General features: G+C 37.1%; 1 protein-coding gene across 26 annotated transcripts in view; it reads right to left on the bottom strand.

Moving 5' to 3' along the window:
- HDAC9 (histone deacetylase 9) overlaps positions 1-14,319 on the bottom strand; it is a 911,762-nt gene that overhangs the window by 447,180 nt on the left and 450,263 nt on the right. The window contains exon 1 of one of the 26 annotated variants that reach the window (XM_034963759.3): positions 11,766-12,082. The exons of the other annotated variants lie outside the window; for them this stretch is intronic. The gene's annotated coding sequence lies outside the window, so the exon portion shown is untranslated. Of the gene's footprint in view, positions 1-11,765; positions 12,083-14,319 lie in introns of those variants that run through there. 26 annotated transcript variants of the gene reach the window in all.

Raw genomic sequence — 14,319 nt, 5'->3', positions numbered from 1 at the left:
TGTGTAATGGGTATTGTAGAAATTAGGAAATAATAAAATACAGAAAATATCAACATCAATTCCTAATACCCAGATGTTAGCATTGCTAAGATCCAGTATATCCTCTTGGATCTTTTTCACATACACACATCTGTGTGTTTGTGTCTGTCTCCATGTGTATACTAAAATGAGGTAATATATTCATATTGTATTGTAGCTATATTATTTTGGGGGGTCAACAATCTCCATCTATTTCAGAATAATTTCATCACATCTAAAAGCCAGATCATATTCACACAGAATTCCCCACAATTGTCCCAAAATTATCCATTAGAATTGGATTGTCAATAATTAACTAAGCTCCCATTCCCCAGACTTCTTGAAGACTTCGGAATTTTTTCCTGTTAGTAACAGTTTTGTAATGGAGACTTTTGTGTATCAGGCTTTTTCTATAATTAGAATTGTTTCCTTAGGAGAGGTTCCCAGAAATGGAATTAATGAATCAAATACCATGAACTTGTAAATCTCTTGATACCTACTGCCAAATGTCTTTCCAAAAGCATTGTACCAAATTATATTTCCAACAGTGGGGCATAAGAATCTTTTTTAAATGAGCAAAGTTATATTAAAGGAGACTTTTGAACAGAATTTTAATTTGATGTCAAAAAATAATGAAACTACATTTATTTGTTTTCATCAACTATACAACTACACAATTTTATATGTTTCTGCCAAGTTCAGGTCAGTTAATTGAATATGCACTTCACACATAGAATTTAACTAGGTAAGAAAGATGTAGTATATAGTTCCTGCCTGCAATATACACATAGAAGCTATCGAGAAGATAGAAAGGACCCTTAACAGATGATGTCAATAGAATTCTAGAAGACAGTGACAGAGATGCACCCAATGATTTGTAAGAACCAGGTTCATAGTCATCCCACCCAGTCTAAGAAGAGAGAAAGCTCATGAGGGCTTCTTGGAAGGTATAACAATTTAGTTTATCTTGATGGTTAAGTAGGAGTTATCCAGGGCAGAAAAAAAAAAAGGAGGGAGACAGAAGAGGATAGTCACAGCAGAAGAATCAGCATGATCTTCAAGAGTGATCTGGGCTGGGCGCGGTGGCTCACGCCTGTAATCCCAGCACTTTGGGAGGCCGAGGCAGGTGGATCACAAGGTTAGGAGATAGAGACCATCCTGGCTAACACGGTGAAACCCCGTCTCTACTAAAAATACAAAAAATTAGCTGGGCGTGGTGGCGGGCGCCTGTAGTCCCAGCTACTCCAGAGGCTGAGGCAGGAGAATGGCGTGAACCCAGGAGGTGGAGCTTGCAGTGAGCCGAGATCGCGCCACTGCACGCCAGCCTGGGTGATGAAGAGAGACTCCGTCTCAAAAAAAAAAAAAAAAAAAAAAAAAATGGATCTGTAATACCAGTTGGTGTACACAGAAGCAACTAACCAGCCTTTTTTTTTTCCTGTCTTTTCTTAGCTTTTATGGTATGCATCATTCCTTTAACATAGTTTCGACAATATAGACAATACAGTTCTATAATCACTTCTTATGCATATAGTGTATATTTCAGATCTTCTAACTGTTCTAAGGAAGAAGGATTAGAATTAATACCTTCTCTAGAGGACATCTGATAAATATATGGACTTATTTTTTACTGTCACAGTAACTAACGGTGCTACTAATAATTACTAGGCAGGAGCCAGAGAAACTTAACTTCCTACAACGTGTGGAACATTTCCATACAAGAAAAGAACTGCCCTACCTAAAATGCCAATAGTGTCCCACCCTCCCTTCATAAGAAATACTGAGCCAGACTGTAAGTCCCTTGAGGATAAAGATGGCATTTAACTTATCCATTACTCCCATCACACCTATAACTCTCTTCTAATTTACTCCACTATTTACTATGCATCACCATCAGGGGCATTACCAGAACATAAGGGGCTGTAGGATGCTCGTAGGTAAGATAAAATCAGTGGCAGCCACCTATCTCATAATTTCAATTGGCAAAGAAAACAAATCAGCTTTAATTCCCTCTATTATTTGCCTCGGGGAGAAAATTCCCAGAGACATTCAAGATCTGTGAAAAACTTATGTTTAAATAATTGTGACTTAAATCCCCTACCAATAGTTACCCGGAATTAAAGCAGAATCTTTCGAAGCTTAACACCTAATATGTTATGAAAAGTGCAGAATAAAATGATAAGTTCACACAAGTACTGTTTGTTCTTAATTGTTTGATTAGACTTTTTGAAGTCTGCAGCACGTATTGCCTTTAAAAGTTTCTCCTTAAAACAAAATTGCCATGATTTATTTTTTACTGAATCTTTACACATCATTAAAACACAGTCATTTAGGCTTTAAGACAACCACAGTGTTCTTGAGGGGGGGAAAGCACCCTAAAAACATAGGGTTCTTAAGGTTTTTATTTTACAATAAAACAGGCCACAGGCAAATAAACACAGTTCTGAGTTAAAAGTAGCAGGAGCATTAGGTTTCAGAATTATCGTAAAACAGGAAGGTTGTGAGGGTGTAACAGAGGATGAAAGCAGCCTCAGCCCTGGAGCCTTCCTGCTGACTTGGGCCATGCCAAAATACACAATGGTTTACACACAGCACAAATACACACAAAGGTGCACATGCACAGTACTCAAAGGATAACTTACTTAGGATAGCTATTATCTTTCAAAAGACCTAGTTCAAAAGTAGAAGATAATTTTTTAAAAAGGTTCAAAGAGTTAATGCAACTACTCCTGAAAATAACACGCTGCCAGTACACTTGGATTAGAAATGGTTTTCAAGCTTGTGCATATTAGCAGTTTTTATTAAGGTAAATGCCATCTGGAAGAATAATCTTCTCTCTTTGATGATAATTCTACAAACACACATACACACTGAAATGCCGGGTACAGGTTTACCTCTAGAGTCAGTGTTGAATTTCTCTCTGAACAATTGCTTCTAGACCACATCTCAGAGAAAAAGTAAATATCTGTGTTGGTAAATATGGCTCAAAATATACACTGCAGTAAGGAAAATATACATTGTGGCAAAGAATGCCATACCTACAGTTATAGCCCATTCCAGTAAAAGAAGTGGGAGAATATGCCAAATGGAGGTAGCAGTTAAATTGCTCACCAGAAAAATAAAGAAAACCGGGTCATTATTTTTCCTTCCCTGAAATAAAGAAGCAGCTTCTGCTTAGTTTGGAACAGTCACTGCAAAAAGGGAAGCTTGTGTTTATTCAGCTCTGTTCTCAGCAGTCCATTTCATTAGGCTTCTAGTGCTTTTTTTTTAACTTTGTTGCAGTAATTTGTGGGTACTGTAAAGCCTACTCATTAAGTGGAAACTCAGAATCCTGTAATGCAGAATATAAGCAAAAGACAATATAAATACACACCAAAAAAATGCAAATGAATTTCCAAATATTCTGCAGGCTCAAAAAAAAGGAAAACCTGAAAATCTAGCTACTTTTTCAAGATCATAATTTGCATTACTAATAATTTATATTTCCACCTATAAACCTACATAAACCTAATGCAAAAATACTTGACATTCTTGATAAAATATATGAACAAATTCAATAAGAGTGTAAGCTACAATATATTTGTCACAGTTTGAAATGAATTCCTGTATAATTTTAATCACAGTTACTACACAGGATTACTTGATAATTCCAAGCCAAATGCTTAATCTTTTAAAAATGCACAAGTCCACAATAACATGTAGCCTCAAAAAGTACTATTTATAGAAGATGCTGATAATAACAAATGTGATCATAATAAAGATAAGGTGCTTAATATCTTTTTCCTAAAATAATAATACATAAAATACATTTCAATCCAGCCTCCTAGAATAAGTGTAGTGGTTACCTTCTGCTGTAAATAACGGCTCAAGGAAATTCAGACTCACCACAGAAAAACTGTTAACACCAAATCTAGTTCTTAAAACAATTTTAAACAATGTTGATTCTGTTTGAAACTTAAGCAACAATAACAACAAAGTCTACTTTTTCTTAGCAGGCTAAATTTCAAACAAAAAATGATCCTGTTTTCCAGTATAAAAATAGAATAAAAATAAAGTTAGGGATACAGGAAGATATTGAATCACATCATACACATTTGCACTGAGGTAAGAGATATAGTTTAGTAATTGGATCGCTTTTGATACTTATTCTTCTTTTGGCTGAGAGGACACACATTGTCAGGTTTTCTATCTCACTAGTTGCTTCTTGTCTCATTTTCTGGTTCCTTGTCTATTCCCTGACTTCTTAACTCTGGTTCCCCGGGGTTTAGTTCTTGGTCTTCTTCTCTACCTATAGTCACTTCCTCGGTAACCTCATCTAATCTCATGATAAATATCACTATGTGTTGGCAACTCTCAGATATGTATCTCTGCCCTGGATCTCTTTCATGAACTCCAGACTCATATACCCACCTGCCTACAAGCAATGTCTACTTGTATGTCTAAAAGATATATCAAAGTTACCATATCTAAAAAAAGATCTCCTGACATTCCCCCTCAAACCTGCTCCATATGCCATCTTCTCCATATTGGTTGTTGGCAACACTAACCTTCCAGATGCTCATGCCCAAATCCTTGGAATCATGTTTTACCCCTTCCATTCTCTCACAATCTGTATTAAATTCATCAGGAAATCCCTTTGACTCTATCTTCAAAATATCCTGAGGGTTTTTTGGTGTATGTGGTTGTTGTTAATAATATGAATAATAATTCTCTCTACCTTCACAGCTAAGAGTATAGAATAAGCCAATGTCTTTCTCAACAGGACTGCTAGGGTCCTAAACTATAATTGAGATCATGTGGTCTTCTGCTGAAAGCCCTGCTATGGCTGGCTATTTTGCTCAGAGTAAAAACCAACACCTTCAAAAGCCCTGTGTAGTCAGATCTTTCTTTCCTATCTGACCTCACCTGCACCTACTCTCCTCTCACCACTCTACTCCAGCCACTCTGATCTCCCTGCTGTTTCTTAAACATTCCAGGCATCTCACATCCTAGTGCCTTTGGCCTTGCTATTCTTAGTGATCAGAAAACGCATCGCTCAGATCAATTTATGGCAAAATTCCTTACAGTTTCTCACACCTTACCCTGTTTGAAAATTGTAACTTTCCCTCCATTCCCACCTGATATCCCCCACCTACTTAACTCTTTCTTTATTCCATAGCACTCACTAACTTCTAAAATTTACTTACGAATTAAGTCTGTTTTGTTTCTGTCTCCTCCTCTTGTAATGTAAGCTTTAGAAGAGCAGCAATTTTTTTATCTGTTGTGTTGACTGGTATATGCCAAGCCACATAGACTAACACCTGCCACATACTAAACATTCATTAAATATTTATTGCATAGAATGGAACAGAACAGGATGAATGGAATACATATAGGTTGGGAAATCATAACATAGAATGGAATGAATAAAATGGGATCGAATATAGTACAGTAAAAAATAAAAGAATAGAGCAGAACAGGTTGGTAGGGCAACTGGCTGTTTTCAGTTTTGTTACTCTACTTCATGCTTTCTATCACTAACTTTCTCTGCTTTAGGTTCTAATCTGTTAAAAAACAAAAAGACTGAGTTATAAAGAATGAGATAGCTATGAAATGATCTGCACTTCTCAAAGAAGTTATATATCCAAATTATAATGACAGGAAAATTAAATAACTAAAATTGAGTTGAAAATGGTAAAAAAAAAAATAAAGAATGCCTTTCCAAAAAATGAAGGCATTCCTAAGCAAGAAAAGTAAGCTATCTCAGTATCCTACAAAAAAAAAAAAGAACTAGGGAGAAAGGAGAGAAAGAGGAGGAAGAAGAAAAAAAATCCTGCAAAAGTAGAAACAAATGATTTTGGAAAGAATAAATGAAATGCCTACATTCCCAATTTACTTCAAAATAACATTTTCCCATAAGAAACTGTGTGTATGTGTGGGTGTGCGTGTCCGTGTGCATAAAATATGACTTTACCAAAAAAAAACCACCTTTTTATTTTGAAATAATTATAGATTCTTGGAGAGTTGCAAAAGTAGTACAAAGAGGAATCTTGTGAAAGCTTCACCTAGTTTTCCCCAATGGTTACATCTTATATAATAATAGTACAATATCAAAATCAGGAAGTTAACATCCTTAAAATGTTAATAAATTGAAGCATACTCTATGTAAACTGTGGAAATTGGCTTTTTTTCCTTCAATATAATGCCCTAGAGGTCCACCCAAGCTGTTGTCTGTATCAACAGTGCATTCATTTTTATTGCAATGCAGTATTCCACGGCATGGATGTACCACACAGTTTGTTTAACTATTCAGCTACTGAGGGACACTGTGAATGTTTATTGTTTTGAGTTATTTCAAATGAAAACAGCTGCAGTGAACAACTGTGCACAATATTCTGTGTGAACATAAGTTTTAATTTTTGTAGGACAAATTTCCAGAAGTGCAATTGCTGGCTTATATGGTAAATTTGTTTGTTTGTTTATTTATTTATTTCAGACAGAGTCTTGCTCTGTCACCAGGCTGGAGTGCAGTGGTGCAATCTCAGCTCACTGCAACCCCCACCTCCCAGGTCCAAGCGATTCTCCTGCCTCAGCTTCCTGAGTAGCTGGGACTACAGGCACGCACCACCACACCCAGCTAATTTTTGTATTTTTAGTAGAGATGGGGTTTCACCATACTGGTCAGGATAGTCTCGATCTCTTGACCTCGCGATCCTCCCGCCTTGGCCTCCCAAAGTGCTGAGATTACAGGCATGAGCCACCACACCTGGCCTATTTTTTATATCTTTAAAGAATCAGCCAAACTATTTTCCAGAATAGCAGTATCATTTTACATTCCCAATACCAATGGATGAGCACTCCAATTTATCCACATCCTCACTAGCATTTGACATTATAATTTGAATTCTAGCTATTATCATAGATATATATATATATATATTTACCCACTGATATTTATTACATTTTTGTGTGCTTACTTGATATTTGTATATCCTCCTCAGTGAACAGTCTTTTAATATTTTTGCCCATTTCCTTATTGCTCTGGTTGTTTATTTTACTGTTGAGTGTTGAGAGTTATTTATACATTTTAGATATGAGTCCTTTGTCATAAATGTAGTTACAAAAGTGTTGCTTTTTTACATAGTGAAGGTTACACCAATAGACTCACATACACTTATTAAAGCAATAAATCCAAGAGCTAATTACATACCAGATACAACTACAGACATATCTCATTTTATTTTGCTTTGCTTTATTGTGCTTTGTAGATATTTTTCCTCTTACAAATTGATGTTTTGTGGCAACTCGGCTTTGAGCAAGTGTGTCAGTGTCATTTTTCCAGCAGCATGTGCTCACTTTATGTCTCTATCAAATTTTGGTAATTCTCGCAATCAATTTTTTTTCATTATTATTATATCTGTTAGGGTAATCTGTAATCAGTGATCTTTGACGTTACTAGTGTAATTGTTTTGGAGCACCATTAACCACACCCATATAAGATGGTGAACTTAATCTGTAAATGTTGTGTGTGGTGTTCCGACTTCACTGACCAGCAGTCAGTCTCTGACTCTCTGCCTCTCCTCAGGTCTCCCTATTCACAGAGACACAAGAATATTGAAATTAGGGCAATTAATAACCCTACAATGGCCTCTAAGTGTTCAAGTGAAAGAGAAAGAGTTGCACATCTCTCTTTCAATGAAGAGCTAGAAATGATTAAGCTGAGTGAGGAAGGCATGTTGACAGCCAAGACAGGTGGAGAGCAAGGCCTCTTGAACCAAACCACAAAATTGTGAATGCAAATGGAGGGAGGGAGGGAGAAAGGGAGAGAGGGAGAGAGGGAGAGAGGGAGAGAGGGAGAGAGGGAGAGAGGGAGAGAGGGAGGGAGGGAGGGAAGGAAGGAAGGAAGGAAGGAAGGAAGGAAGGAAGGAAGGAAGGAAGGAAGGAAGGAAGGAAGGAAGGAAGGAAGGGGTTTCTTGAAATGGAATCTACTCCTGGTGAAGATGCTGTGAACACTGTGGAAATGATGACAAAGGATTCAGAATATTACATAAACTTAGCTGATAAAGCAGAAGCAGGGTTTGAGAAGCATTGACTTCAATTTTGAAAGAAGTTCTAGTGTACGTCAAATGCTATCAAACCACATCAGCATCACTTGCTGTAGATAAATCTTTCATGAAAGGAAAAGTCAATCGATGCAGCCAACTTCATTGTTGTCTTATTTTAAGAAAGTGCCACAGTCGGCAGGGCATGGTGGCTCACGCCTGTAATCCCAGCACTTTGGGAGGCCGAGGAGGGCAGATCACGAGGTCAGGAGATCAAGACTGTCCTGGCTAACATGGTGAAACCCCGTCTCCACTAAAAATACAAAAGATTAGCCGGGCGGGGTTGCAGGTGCCTGTAGTCCCAGCTACTCGGGAGGCTGAGGCAGGAGAATGGCCTGAACCCAGGAGGCAGAGCTTGCAGTGAGCGGAGATCGTGCCACTGCACTCCAGCCTGGGCAACAGAGCGAGACTCCGTCTCAAAGAAAAAAAAAGAAAGTGTCAGAGTCACCCTATCCTTCAGCAACCACCACCCTGATTGGTCAGCAGCCATCGACATTGAGGCAAGACCCTCAGCCAGCAAAAAAGGTTATGACTCAGTGAAGATGATCATTAGCAATTTTAAGCAATAAAGTAATTTTTAATTAAAGTATGTATAGTTTTTAGGCTAATGCTGTTACATACTTAAATGACTACACTATAGACTAAACGTAACTTTTATAGGCTGAATAAGGTAAGTCAGCCAGATTTCACAGGCAGACTGCATTTTAGCTGCTCTAGCAAAAATATTTAGTAGAAGTTATAACTATTACAGAAATTTAGTTTTACTGGTTACCTTGGAATATGATTATCCATGGGGTCTCTAATCTCAAATTCTTCAGGACAGACCATTGCAAATAAGCAAGGCCACAAAACACACAATGGAGAGAAGTTTCACCGTGAACACTCTCAGGTGAGGGGAGACTGGTGACTCAGCGATTCTCCAACTCTGTCCCTGCTGGAGAACTTTCTATGGATATATTTACATTTGTTGATGCACTACATTATTAATAGGGAAAATACCACCCCATCACTATACAACACAAAATACCAACAAAGCAAACAACTTGCCTATTTTAAAATGGTAATAAGTTCTATAAGCTTCATCCTGGGTGTTAAAGTCAAACAAAAGACTAAGAACAAGAAGGAGAAAGAAGGTGTCAGGATAGGTCAGGTTGAAATATAAGGAGAAGCTATAATTTATTGAGTATCTCCTTGTGTCAAGCACTGTGATAGCTACTTGTCATCAGCTAACTAGTCTAATCCTCTTAAGAACTTTGAGAGCTCGTATTCCGAGTTTACAGGTGACAAATCTAAGAGTCAAAGAAACTTTATGCCTTGATCCAGATGTGACCCAGTGAGAGTGAGATGCATGGGACTATATATCCCATTCTAAAAGCTGACTTCTTGCCACTATACCAAGAATATTTCCACAAGTTTATATTCTGAAATCATATTCTTACACTGAAAAGATTTTTTTCAAAAACAAAATAGAATCACTAACTCTAAAAAGAACATCTCTTTCCAACATCTATGCAATCATTAGGCTAGGGCATGTAGTGCTTGGCAAAAGGGGCAGGAAGAAAAGCAGCCAAAAATTTAGGAGATATTCAAATTACTCCCGTTCACATATTCCTGCAGAATAAGATCACAGTTTTGTCAATATGCATAATATAAGTGAGAATAGAAATTTGTATTGGGAAAAAATAATGTAATCTGAGGAAGCAAACTTGCACTAAACTCAAGAAATTTTAGTCTAGAGATTCACAGGCCAAAGAATAAGAAAGTCAAGTTTTATTCTTTTCCCCTCTCTTATTTTATCCTATATAAGTAGGGAGGTATTTAGGGATGTTGTAGTGCATAGTGAACCAGTAGGTAGAATTTTGCCACTTAACATATAATTCTCTTGACACTACAGTGCACATGTGCCCTTTCATTCATTTCATACCTGCCATTTTATTTCTTAAATTTATTAAATTTCCCTCAATCTCCTTATGGATATCTGTTTGGCATTCTCGCACCTCACACTTGTAGCAGGCACTGTTCTGGGTGCTGCAGATACAAAGTACTAATACACAATGCCTATTCCCAAGGAACTTAAAGTCAAGCCCAGCAGTTTCAAGCCTTCTGCTTTATGGTGCCCGTGGCATATCCATAATTTTTTACTACACCCCCTAGGCTAAAAGATATACCTAATAATTGAGTTTCTTGAGTTGTCAAGTCCAAACAATTTAATAACTACTTACATCCTAAAAACTCAACAACTTCTGGTCACTACCCAACTTCACAAACCTTGAAGTCAGATTGGAAACTGCCATTCTCACTTCTTATTCCACAATGATATTCACCAAGTATTTGATTCTTATCACAGCAACTTCCAAAACCAAGTTTTACAAAGAGACATTATTTAAAAAAAAAAAAAAAGAAAGAAAGCTAATGTTGAAACTGTGAACTATCTTGAGTTAGTAGTTCATTTAGTGCTTGACAGATGCCATTGTGTTTCCATTCACACTTTAAAATGTCCTACAGCACTCCTATGTCCACCCTGGGGTGTCTAAGCATACACTTTGGGAACTATAAGTTTAGTGCAGGATTTCTCAACTTTGGAACCATTGACGTTTGGAGCCAGATCATTTTTTTGTTGTGGGGGAGCTGCTCTGTGCATTGCAGGATGCTCAGCAGCATCCTGTGCCTCCATCCATTAGATGCCAGTAGCATCACTCCACCACCGCTCAGTTTTGACAACCAAAAATGTCTCCAGATATTGCCAAAGGTTTCCTGGAGGGCAAAATCACTCCTATGTGAGGTTCACAGGTTTCCTGGAAGAAACAGATAAGTAAGTCAACATTTGCCAAGGAATAGCATCATGGCTCTGACAAAGGTAGCCATTTGGCAATGACCTCCACAATGCAAATCCAGTGGTAAATTCTTCATGTATCTGACCTAGATGATCAGCTCCCCCTTCCTGAAATACTGTCTTTCCTTAGTTTCTAATAGTCCACATCCTCCTGTTCTCTTAATTCATTAACCACTCCTACTCATTTTTGTTGTTGTTGTTAGACTCTCTTTCTGCTCCCTAAATGGTGGAGTGGCCCAGAGTTCAGACCTCAGAACTTGTATCTTCACAGACTATGCTCACAGCCCTGGTAGGCATGTCAGCACCATAACTTTAAGTACTATCTATATGAGGATGATGCCCAAATACGTATCTCTGTTCTGACCCTTTTTCTAAACACTGTCCCTTCAACATCTCCACATTGATTGGCATCTCACACCTAATAATACAGCCAGAATCTATTAGCATGTTTTCATTCTTAAACATGTCCTTCACTCAGCATTCACCAAAGTGCCACCAAAATCCATCCAATTATTGAAGCCCAAAACTTAAAGAGTTGTCCTTGAGGCTTAGCTTTCTTTAAGCTATACCAAAGCTATGAGATCTTATCAACTCTACCTTCAAAATATCCTTCAAATCTGATAACTTCTCCCCACCTCCAGTGTTGTCACCTAGATCCAAGCCAGCAACATCAATTAGCTAAATCACCATGACAGCCTCTAGCTGACCATCCTGCTTTCACTTTGGGTCCTACAATCCCTTCTTACAGAGCAGCCAGAAGGTTGCCTCTTAGTATTTTACTACATAAATAAGATCATGTTATTCTACACACTTAGATTAAAATCCAAAGATCTTACAGTGGCCTCAGGACTTTATCATACAGCATCTTGGTGTCTTCCTGGTCGCATTTCTTGCTGCACTTCTGTTGGTCTCAACCTTGTAAGCCACTTTTCCTTTTTTTTTTTTTTTTCCTAAAATACACTGAACGAGTCCAGGACTTTTAAATATGCTGTTCCCTATAATTAGAATGCTTGTCCCTCAGATATTACTGCTGTTCACCCTCTTGCTTCTTTGAGGTGCTGATCAAAATCACCTCAAAATAAATTTAAATTTTATGTTTTAAAAAATATATTCCATCTCCTCCATAAGAATGCAGGCCCCAAGAGAGCAGGAAAATTTTACCTTTTTGTTCACCAAGACTGTAGTTAGCACTTAATATAGCATCTGGCATTTAGTGGTATCTCAATTCATATTTTTAAACAAATGAATACCAGAAAATATGATGAACAGATCTGCATGTGGTGTCACAAAAGTAGAGAAGAAAGGCATGTGCATCTGAACAGGGTGATAGGATAAGTTTCATAGAGCAGGCAATGTTTTAGCTTGGTTTTGAGAAGGGAAAAGCAGAAAGGGAAGGAAAGCACTCCAAGTAGAGGAAATGGCTTGGTGGGTCAGAGCTCAGAAGACAGAAGCAGCAGGGCTTGTTCAGGAAACTCTAGGCGAGTGAACAGAGCTGGGGCACTGAGCAGCAGTCCTCAGCCATTTTGGGTCTCCACATCATGCAAATTCACCATTCACATGTCCCTCAGAAAATCTTCCATGTCGTTTTCATGTAAAGATGTATGTCCCTCTATTTATGATGTATCAGAATCTCTTAAGGTGTGTGGGTAGAGAATTTGGAAGGAAACCTAGAGAGAAAAAATGACTCGATAAATACACAGGGTCTGTCAAAAAATAACTTTAAAAGGTGTATGTTTATGTGTGCATGATAATGCACACTTAAATATTTCTATTATTATCTTGAAAGTGATGGAGGCATTTTGAACTAAGAATTACCATAGTCAGAGCATTCTCCTAATTTATTATTTGTAAAATGTGATATCTACATATTGCATGACATAAATATACCATGAGCTATTTCTTCATTCCTGTTATTGAGATTTTAGGTAGCTTCTAATTTTGCCATTATAAATAACAGTAATTAATATACTTCATTAATTTTTAACATATTACACACTTAGGATAAATTTCTAGAGCTAGATTAACTCTGTGAAAGACTATACATATTTTAATGCTCTGATACATAGTGGTAACTGATCCTCCAGAAAGAAAACAGACACATATTCTCCCATCAGTAGAGTACAGGGCCTTTTGCCACAATCTTATTAATATGAAGTATTTTTAAAAATATTTCCAAATTTAATAGATTTACATACTATGATGTTATTTTGTGTTTTCTTGATTACTAATGATGTTGAGCTTTGTTTCATGTATTTACTGTCACTTATTAATCTTTTTAAAAAAGTATCTGCACATATTCTATACAAAGAAAAATCTTAGAATTTTCCTGTACTGTAGGACTATTGCTAACATCCAGTAGTATTAATTGATTATGCAAATATTAACTTAGGCATCCTATGTGCCAGGAACTGCTTTAAATGTTTTATATATATTAGTTCATTCAATCCTCCTAACAGTCATATGAAGGAGGTTTTATTAAGGTATTTATATTAGAGATGAGGAAATTGAGGTATAGAGAGGCTGGTAATTTGATCAAGTTCCACAGCTATCAAAGCAGGGAGGCAGAGTTTGCTTCAGATATGCTCCTCACCCCTCTGTAGGAGAAGCTCTAAGGGGAAAATGAGTTTAATTTTGTATATGTCATTTTTCATAAGCCTATAGAACATCGAAATCAGTGGTTCTTGAATAGAGATGATTTTATTGCCCAGGGGTCTTATGGCAACTTCTGAAGACATTTTTGATTGTCACCACAGAGTGGAGTGTTGTGCTACTGGCATCTAGGGCGTAGAGGCCAGGGATGCTGCTAAACATCCTACAGTGGGAAGGATAGCACCCCACAACAAAGAACTGGCCAGTCCAAAATGTTAACAGCATCAAAGCTCAAAAACCCTGATCTAAATGGATATATCTGTAGGAAGTCTGGAATTTAAAAAAGCGGTCTAGGCCAGAGAGAAAGATTTGGTATAAATAATACAGATTTACCATAAAGGATTACATTTTCATGAATCACTATGAACATATGTTGTTATCTAAAATTCCACTCACAGTCTGCTTGCCATCAAATTTATTATTAAGATTTACAGAATTAAATAGACTATAAAATCTGAACATTTAAACACATAATTCATTTAGAGAGGGCCCTTGTATTTCAGTCACTGTACAGATATAGAATTCCTGTTTCTGTTCCAACAAAAATATTTCTAAACAAAATTCCACATAATTAATTATTATGTTTGTCACCACAATGCTTGCAAGCAAATAAGGTCATTGCTGAGTAACACAGAATGGAATATTTTAGACATTAGGAAATTCCAACCAGAGAAAAACATAAAATTAAGGAAAGAATGTATTAGAGAGACAGTTGAGCCCCAATTAGAGTCATTAGCTTGG

The sequence above is a fragment of the Pan paniscus genome, chromosome 6 (assembly GCF_029289425.2).
Source record: "Pan paniscus chromosome 6, NHGRI_mPanPan1-v2.0_pri, whole genome shotgun sequence".
Taxonomy (NCBI): Eukaryota; Metazoa; Chordata; class Mammalia; order Primates; family Hominidae; genus Pan; species Pan paniscus.
This window is presented reverse-complemented; position numbering and strand designations above follow the sequence as displayed.